Source organism: Oncorhynchus mykiss, unplaced genomic scaffold, assembly GCF_013265735.2.
Source record: "Oncorhynchus mykiss isolate Arlee unplaced genomic scaffold, USDA_OmykA_1.1 un_scaffold_812, whole genome shotgun sequence".
NCBI lineage: Eukaryota > Metazoa > Chordata > Actinopteri > Salmoniformes > Salmonidae > Oncorhynchus > Oncorhynchus mykiss.
The window spans coordinates 25,001-35,000 of NW_023494259.1; positions in this window are offsets into that span (position 1 = coordinate 25,001).

The following is a 10,000-nucleotide window of genomic DNA, read 5'->3' on the forward strand; positions in this document are numbered from 1 at the left end:
TGCTCATTTTCCTCCGTGCACCTGGTGATTGAAAACGTGCATCTGGTAACCCAAAAATTATAAAAGGGTTTTTAAATACTTTTACCCGTCATTCTATTGATATAGCCCGCTAGGGGAGTGCCCCACTACGGCCCTCTCTCTGTCAGGGCCGTCCTTGGGTGCTTTTTACACACTTTAAGAAATCACGATGGATGCAGATTGCTATTAATCCTCCGTGCAACTGGTGATTGAAAACGTGCATCTGGTAACCCAAAATTTCAAATATGGTTCAAAATGAATTTAAAGGCACCCCTCTCATTGTTGCCCGCTATGGGAGCACCCACTAAGGCCCTGTCTCGGTCGGGCCCGTCCTGAGTGCTTTATAGACACTTTAAGAAATCGCGATGGATGCAGATTGCTATTATCCTCCGTGCAACTGGTGATTGAAAATGTGCAACTGGTGATTGAAAACGTGCACCTGGTCACCCAAAACACGGTTCTCTATGCGGTTAGCGGTGTTCCATCTATTCATGTCCGCTTATGGCGCACCCTACTACGGACCTTTAGCAATGGGGGCCGGCCCGAATTATTTATGGAAGGTCTGATGATGATTTTTTTTTTTTTTCACCATCTCTTTCTCTCTCTGCCGGGGCCGGCCAAGAGTGCTTTATGGACGGTTTTAAAACATGACTATGGATGCAAATGCTCATTTTCCTCCGTGCACCTGGTGATTGAAAACGTGCATCTGGTAACCCAAAAATTATAAAAGGGTTTTAAATACTTTTACCCGTCATTCTATTGATATAGCCCGCTAGGGGAGTGCCCCACTACGGCCCTCTCTCTGTCAGGGCCGTCCTTGGGTGCTTTTTACACACTTTAAGAAATCACGATGGATGCAGATTGCTATTAATCCTCCGTGCAACTGGTGATTGAAAACGTGCATCTGGTAACCCAAAATTTCAATATGGTTCAAAATGAATTTAAAGGCACCCCTCTCATTGTTGCCCGCTATGGGAGCACCCCACTAAGGCCCTGTCTCGGTCGGGCCCGTCCTGAGTGCTTTATAGACACTTTAAGAAATCGCGATGGATGCAGATTGCTATTAATCCTCCGTGCAACTGGTGATTGAAAATGTGCAACTGGTGATTGAAAACGTGCACCTGGTCACCCAAAACACGGTTCTCTATGCGGTTAGCGGTGTTCCATCTATTCATGTCCGCTTATGGCGCACCCTACTACGGACCTTTAGCAATGGGGGCCGGCCCGAATTATTTATGGAAGGTCTGATGATGATTTTTTTTTTTTTTCACCATCTCTTTCTCTCTCTGCCGGGGCCGGCCAAGAGTGCTTTATGGACGGTTTTAAAACATGACTATGGATGCAAATGCTCATTTTCCTCCGTGCACCTGGTGATTGAAAACGTGCATCTGGTAACCCAAAAAATTATAAAAGGGTTTTAAATACTTTTACCCGTCATTCTATTGATATAGCCCGCTAGGGGAGTGCCCCACTACGGCCCTCTCTCTGTCAGGGCCGTCCTTGGGTGCTTTTTACAACACTTTAAGAAATCACGATGGATGCAGATTGCTATTAATCCTCCGTGCAACTGGTGATTGAAAACGTGCATCTGGTAACCCAAAATTTCAAATATGGTTCAAAATGAATTAAAGGCACCCCTCTCATTGTTGCCCGCTATGGGAGCACCCCACTAAGGCCCTGTCTCGGTCGGGGCCCGTCCTGAGTGCTTTATAGACACTTTAAGAAATCGCGATGGATGCAGATTGCTATTAATCCTCCGTGCAACTGGTGATTGAAAATGTGCAACTGGTGATTGAAAACGTGCACCTGGTCACCCAAAACACGGTTCTCTATGCGGTTAGCGGTGTTCCATCTATTCATGTCCGCTTATGGCGCACCCTACTACGGACCTTTAGCAATGGGGGCCGGCCCGAATTATTTATGGAAGGTCTGATGATGATTTTTTTTTTTTTTCACCATCTCTTTCTCTCTCTGCCGGGGCCGGCCAAGAGTGCTTTATGGACGGTTTAAAACATGACTATGGATGCAAATGCTCATTTTCCTCCGTGCACCTGGTGATTGAAAACGTGCATCTGGTAACCCAAAAATTATAAAAGGGTTTTAAATACTTTTACCCGTCATTCTATTGATATAGCCCGCTAGGGGAGTGCCCCACTACGGCCCTCTCTCTGTCAGGGCCGTCCTTGGGTGCTTTTTACACACTTTAAGAAATCACGATGGATGCAGATTGCTATTAATCCTCCGTGCAACTGGTGATTGAAAACGTGCATCTGGTAACCCAAAATTTCAAATATGGTTCAAAATGAATTTAAAGGCACCCCTCTCATTGTTGCCCGCTATGGGAGCACCCCACTAAGGCCCTGTCTCGGTCGGGCCCGTCCTGAGTGCTTTATAGACACTTTAAGAAATCGCGATGGATGCAGATTGCTATTAATCCTCCGTGCAACTGGTGATTGAAAATGTGCAACTGGTGATTGAAAACGTGCACCTGGTCACCCAAAACACGGTTCTCTATGCGGTTAGCGGTGTTCCATCTATTCATGTCCGCTTATGGCGCACCCTACTACGGACCTTTAGCAATGGGGGCCGGCCCGAATTATTTATGGAAGGTCTGATGATGATTTTTTTTTTTTTTCACCATCTCTTTCTCTCTCTGCCGGGGCCGGCCAAGAGTGCTTTATGGACGGTTTAAAACATGACTATGGATGCAAATGCTCATTTTCCTCCGTGCACCTGGTGATTGAAAACGTGCATCTGGTAACCCAAAAATTATAAAAGGGTTTTAAATACTTTTACCCGTCATTCTATTGATATAGCCCGCTAGGGGAGTGCCCCACTACGGCCCTCTCTCTGTCAGGGCCGTCCTTGGGTGCTTTTTACACACTTTAAGAAATCACGATGGATGCAGATTGCTATTAATCCTCCGTGCAACTGGTGATTGAAAACGTGCATCTGGTAACCCAAAATTTCAAATATGGTTCAAAATGAATTTAAAGGCACCCCTCTCATTGTTGCCCGCTATGGGAGCACCCCACTAAGGCCCTGTCTCGGTCGGGCCCGTCCTGAGTGCTTTATAGACACTTTAAGAAATCGCGATGGATGCAGATTGCTATTAATCCTCCGTGCAACTGGTGATTGAAAATGTGCAACTGGTGATTGAAAACGTGCACCTGGTCACCCAAAACACGGTTCTCTATGCGGTTAGCGGTGTTCCATCTATTCATGTCCGCTTATGGCGCACCCTACTACGGACCTTTAGCAATGGGGGCCGGCCCGAATTATTTATGGAAGGTCTGATGATGATTTTTTTTTTTTTTCACCATCTCTTTCTCTCTCTGCCGGGGCCGGCCAAGAGTGCTTTATGGACGGTTTAAAACATGACTATGGATGCAAATGCTCATTTTCCTCCGTGCACCTGGTGATTGAAAACGTGCATCTGGTAACCCAAAAATTATAAAAGGGTTTTAAATACTTTTACCCGTCATTCTATTGATATAGCCCGCTAGGGGAGTGCCCCACTACGGCCCTCTCTCTGTCAGGGCCGTCCTTGGGTGCTTTTTACACACTTTAAGAAATCACGATGGATGCAGATTGCTATTAATCCTCCGTGCAACTGGTGATTGAAAACGTGCATCTGGTAACCCAAAATTTCAAATATGGTTCAAAATGAATTTAAAGGCACCCCTCTCATTGTTGCCCGCTATGGGAGCACCCCACTAAGGCCCTGTCTCGGTCGGGCCCGTCCTGAGTGCTTTATAGACACTTTAAGAAATCGCGATGGATGCAGATTGCTATTAATCCTCCGTGCAACTGGTGATTGAAAATGTGCAACTGGTGATTGAAAACGTGCACCTGGTCACCCAAAACACGGTTCTCTATGCGGTTAGCGGTGTTCCATCTATTCATGTCCGCTTATGGCGCACCCTACTACGGACCTTTAGCAATGGGGGCCGGCCCGAATTATTTATGGAAGGTCTGATGATGATTTTTTTTTTTTTTCACCATCTCTTTCTCTCTCTGCCGGGGCCGGCCAAGAGTGCTTTATGGACGGTTTAAAACATGACTATGGATGCAAATGCTCATTTTCCTCCGTGCACCTGGTGATTGAAAACGTGCATCTGGTAACCCAAAAATTATAAAAGGGTTTTAAATACTTTTACCCGTCATTCTATTGATATAGCCCGCTAGGGGAGTGCCCCACTACGGCCCTCTCTCTGTCAGGGCCGTCCTTGGGTGCTTTTTACACACTTTAAGAAATCACGATGGATGCAGATTGCTATTAATCCTCCGTGCAACTGGTGATTGAAAACGTGCATCTGGTAACCCAAAATTTCAAATATGGTTCAAAATGAATTTAAAGGCACCCCTCTCATTGTTGCCCGCTATGGGAGCACCCCACTAAGGCCCTGTCTCGGTCGGGCCCGTCCTGAGTGCTTTATAGACACTTTAAGAAATCGCGATGGATGCAGATTGCTATTAATCCTCCGTGCAACTGGTGATTGAAAATGTGCAACTGGTGATTGAAAACGTGCACCTGGTCACCCAAAACACGGTTCTCTATGCGGTTAGCGGTGTTCCATCTATTCATGTCCGCTTATGGCGCACCCTACTACGGACCTTTAGCAATGGGGGCCGGCCCGAATTATTTATGGAAGGTCTGATGATGATTTTTTTTTTTTTTCACCATCTCTTTCTCTCTCTGCCGGGGCCGGCCAAGAGTGCTTTATGGACGGTTTAAAACATGACTATGGATGCAAATGCTCATTTTCCTCCGTGCACCTGGTGATTGAAAACGTGCATCTGGTAACCCAAAAATTATAAAAGGGTTTTAAATACTTTTACCCGTCATTCTATTGATATAGCCCGCTAGGGGAGTGCCCCACTACGGCCCTCTCTCTGTCAGGGCCGTCCTTGGGTGCTTTTTACACACTTTAAGAAATCACGATGGATGCAGATTGCTATTAATCCTCCGTGCAACTGGTGATTGAAAACGTGCATCTGGTAACCCAAAATTTCAAATATGGTTCAAAATGAATTTAAAGGCACCCCTCTCATTGTTGCCCGCTATGGGAGCACCCCACTAAGGCCCTGTCTCGGTCGGGCCCGTCCTGAGTGCTTTATAGACACTTTAAGAAATCGCGATGGATGCAGATTGCTATTAATCCTCCGTGCAACTGGTGATTGAAAATGTGCAACTGGTGATTGAAAACGTGCACCTGGTCACCCAAAACACGGTTCTCTATGCGGTTAGCGGTGTTCCATCTATTCATGTCCGCTTATGGCGCACCCTACTACGGACCTTTAGCAATGGGGGCCGGCCCGAATTATTTATGGAAGGTCTGATGATGATTTTTTTTTTTTTTCACCATCTCTTTCTCTCTCTGCCGGGGCCGGCCAAGAGTGCTTTATGGACGGTTTAAAACATGACTATGGATGCAAATGCTCATTTTCCTCCGTGCACCTGGTGATTGAAAACGTGCATCTGGTAACCCAAAAATTATAAAAGGGTTTTAAATACTTTTACCCGTCATTCTATTGATATAGCCCGCTAGGGGAGTGCCCCACTACGGCCCTCTCTCTGTCAGGGCCGTCCTTGGGTGCTTTTTACACACTTTAAGAAATCACGATGGATGCAGATTGCTATTAATCCTCCGTGCAACTGGTGATTGAAAACGTGCATCTGGTAACCCAAAATTTCAAATATGGTTCAAAATGAATTTAAAGGCACCCCTCTCATTGTTGCCCGCTATGGGAGCACCCCACTAAGGCCCTGTCTCGGTCGGGCCCGTCCTGAGTGCTTTATAGACACTTTAAGAAATCGCGATGGATGCAGATTGCTATTAATCCTCCGTGCAACTGGTGATTGAAAATGTGCAACTGGTGATTGAAAACGTGCACCTGGTCACCCAAAACACGGTTCTCTATGCGGTTAGCGGTGTTCCATCTATTCATGTCCGCTTATGGCGCACCCTACTACGGACCTTTAGCAATGGGGGCCGGCCCGAATTATTTATGGAAGGTCTGATGATGATTTTTTTTTTTTTTCACCATCTCTTTCTCTCTCTGCCGGGGCCGGCCAAGAGTGCTTTATGGACGGTTTAAAACATGACTATGGATGCAAATGCTCATTTTCCTCCGTGCACCTGGTGATTGAAAACGTGCATCTGGTAACCCAAAAATTATAAAAGGGTTTTAAATACTTTTACCCGTCATTCTATTGATATAGCCCGCTAGGGGAGTGCCCCACTACGGCCCTCTCTCTGTCAGGGCCGTCCTTGGGTGCTTTTTACACACTTTAAGAAATCACGATGGATGCAGATTGCTATTAATCCTCCGTGCAACTGGTGATTGAAAACGTGCATCTGGTAACCCAAAATTTCAAATATGGTTCAAAATGAATTTAAAGGCACCCCTCTCATTGTTGCCCGCTATGGGAGCACCCCACTAAGGCCCTGTCTCGGTCGGGCCCGTCCTGAGTGCTTTATAGACACTTTAAGAAATCGCGATGGATGCAGATTGCTATTAATCCTCCGTGCAACTGGTGATTGAAAATGTGCAACTGGTGATTGAAAACGTGCACCTGGTCACCCAAAACACGGTTCTCTATGCGGTTAGCGGTGTTCCATCTATTCATGTCCGCTTATGGCGCACCCTACTACGGACCTTTAGCAATGGGGGCCGGCCCGAATTATTTATGGAAGGTCTGATGATGATTTTTTTTTTTTTTCACCATCTCTTTCTCTCTCTGCCGGGGCCGGCCAAGAGTGCTTTATGGACGGTTTAAAACATGACTATGGATGCAAATGCTCATTTTCCTCCGTGCACCTGGTGATTGAAAACGTGCATCTGGTAACCCAAAAATTATAAAAGGGTTTTAAATACTTTTACCCGTCATTCTATTGATATAGCCCGCTAGGGGAGTGCCCCACTACGGCCCTCTCTCTGTCAGGGCCGTCCTTGGGTGCTTTTTACACACTTTAAGAAATCACGATGGATGCAGATTGCTATTAATCCTCCGTGCAACTGGTGATTGAAAACGTGCATCTGGTAACCCAAAATTTCAAATATGGTTCAAAATGAATTTAAAGGCACCCCTCTCATTGTTGCCCGCTATGGGAGCACCCCACTAAGGCCCTGTCTCGGTCGGGCCCGTCCTGAGTGCTTTATAGACACTTTAAGAAATCGCGATGGATGCAGATTGCTATTAATCCTCCGTGCAACTGGTGATTGAAAATGTGCAACTGGTGATTGAAAACGTGCACCTGGTCACCCAAAACACGGTTCTCTATGCGGTTAGCGGTGTTCCATCTATTCATGTCCGCTTATGGCGCACCCTACTACGGACCTTTAGCAATGGGGGCCGGCCCGAATTATTTATGGAAGGTCTGATGATGATTTTTTTTTTTTTTCACCATCTCTTTCTCTCTCTGCCGGGGCCGGCCAAGAGTGCTTTATGGACGGTTTAAAACATGACTATGGATGCAAATGCTCATTTTCCTCCGTGCACCTGGTGATTGAAAACGTGCATCTGGTAACCCAAAAATTATAAAAGGGTTTTAAATACTTTTACCCGTCATTCTATTGATATAGCCCGCTAGGGGAGTGCCCCACTACGGCCCTCTCTCTGTCAGGGCCGTCCTTGGGTGCTTTTTACACACTTTAAGAAATCACGATGGATGCAGATTGCTATTAATCCTCCGTGCAACTGGTGATTGAAAACGTGCATCTGGTAACCCAAAATTTCAAATATGGTTCAAAATGAATTTAAAGGCACCCCTCTCATTGTTGCCCGCTATGGGAGCACCCCACTAAGGCCCTGTCTCGGTCGGGCCCGTCCTGAGTGCTTTATAGACACTTTAAGAAATCGCGATGGATGCAGATTGCTATTAATCCTCCGTGCAACTGGTGATTGAAAATGTGCAACTGGTGATTGAAAACGTGCACCTGGTCACCCAAAACACGGTTCTCTATGCGGTTAGCGGTGTTCCATCTATTCATGTCCGCTTATGGCGCACCCTACTACGGACCTTTAGCAATGGGGGCCGGCCCGAATTATTTATGGAAGGTCTGATGATGATTTTTTTTTTTTTTCACCATCTCTTTCTCTCTCTGCCGGGGCCGGCCAAGAGTGCTTTATGGACGGTTTAAAACATGACTATGGATGCAAATGCTCATTTTCCTCCGTGCACCTGGTGATTGAAAACGTGCATCTGGTAACCCAAAAATTATAAAAGGGTTTTAAATACTTTTACCCGTCATTCTATTGATATAGCCCGCTAGGGGAGTGCCCCACTACGGCCCTCTCTCTGTCAGGGCCGTCCTTGGGTGCTTTTTACACACTTTAAGAAATCACGATGGATGCAGATTGCTATTAATCCTCCGTGCAACTGGTGATTGAAAACGTGCATCTGGTAACCCAAAATTTCAAATATGGTTCAAAATGAATTTAAAGGCACCCCTCTCATTGTTGCCCGCTATGGGAGCACCCCACTAAGGCCCTGTCTCGGTCGGGCCCGTCCTGAGTGCTTTATAGACACTTTAAGAAATCGCGATGGATGCAGATTGCTATTAATCCTCCGTGCAACTGGTGATTGAAAATGTGCAACTGGTGATTGAAAACGTGCACCTGGTCACCCAAAACACGGTTCTCTATGCGGTTAGCGGTGTTCCATCTATTCATGTCCGCTTATGGCGCACCCTACTACGGACCTTTAGCAATGGGGGCCGGCCCGAATTATTTATGGAAGGTCTGATGATGATTTTTTTTTTTTTTCACCATCTCTTTCTCTCTCTGCCGGGGCCGGCCAAGAGTGCTTTATGGACGGTTTAAAACATGACTATGGATGCAAATGCTCATTTTCCTCCGTGCACCTGGTGATTGAAAACGTGCATCTGGTAACCCAAAAATTATAAAAGGGTTTTAAATACTTTTACCCGTCATTCTATTGATATAGCCCGCTAGGGGAGTGCCCCACTACGGCCCTCTCTCTGTCAGGGCCGTCCTTGGGTGCTTTTTACACACTTTAAGAAATCACGATGGATGCAGATTGCTATTAATCCTCCGTGCAACTGGTGATTGAAAACGTGCATCTGGTAACCCAAAAATTATAAAACGGTTTTAAATACTTTTACCGGTCATTCTATTGATATAGCCCGCTATGGGAGCACCCCACTAAGGCCCTGTCTCGGTCGGGGCCGTCCTTCAGTGCTTTATATACAGTTTCATATATTACGATGGATGCAGATTGTGATTGTTTTCCAAAAGACCCGTGTGCATCTGGTAACCCAAAAATTATAAAACTGTTTTAAATCATTTTACCGGTCATTCTATTGATATAGCCCGCTAGGGGAGTACCCTACTACGGCCCTCTCTCGGTCAGGCCCGTCCTTAGGTGCTTTATATACAGTTTAAGATATTACGATGGATGCAGATTGTGATTGTTTTCCAAAAGACCCGTGTGCATCTGGTAACCCAAAAATTAAAATATGGTTCAAAACCCGGGTAACACCACTCTATTTACGGACATGACAGTAGAGCTTACCCCCTGGAGCTATTGACCTCCAGGCTTGTAGGCCCTTACTCACCACCCGGGTATCACCCCTCTATTTCGGGGATGATACCAGCAGGGGACCCCCCCCACCTCCACAACCTCGCATACCAGGTGAACCAGGGCACCCACACTTAAGCACCCCTCCTCGGACATTAAAGCAGATAACCGCGCTGTTATGAACCGCGTGCACCTGGTCACCCAAATGGAACTTGTGCACCTGGTCACCCAAAAGGACCGGCGTGCACCTGGTCACCCAAAGGCCGGCGTGCACCTGGTCACCCAAAAGGACCATGTGCACCTGGTCACCCAAAGGCCGGCGTGCACCTGGTCACCCAAAAGGACCGTGTGCACCTGGTCACCCAAAGGCCGGCGTGCACCTGGTCACCCAAAGGACCATGTGCACCTGGTCACCCAAAAGGACCATGTGCACC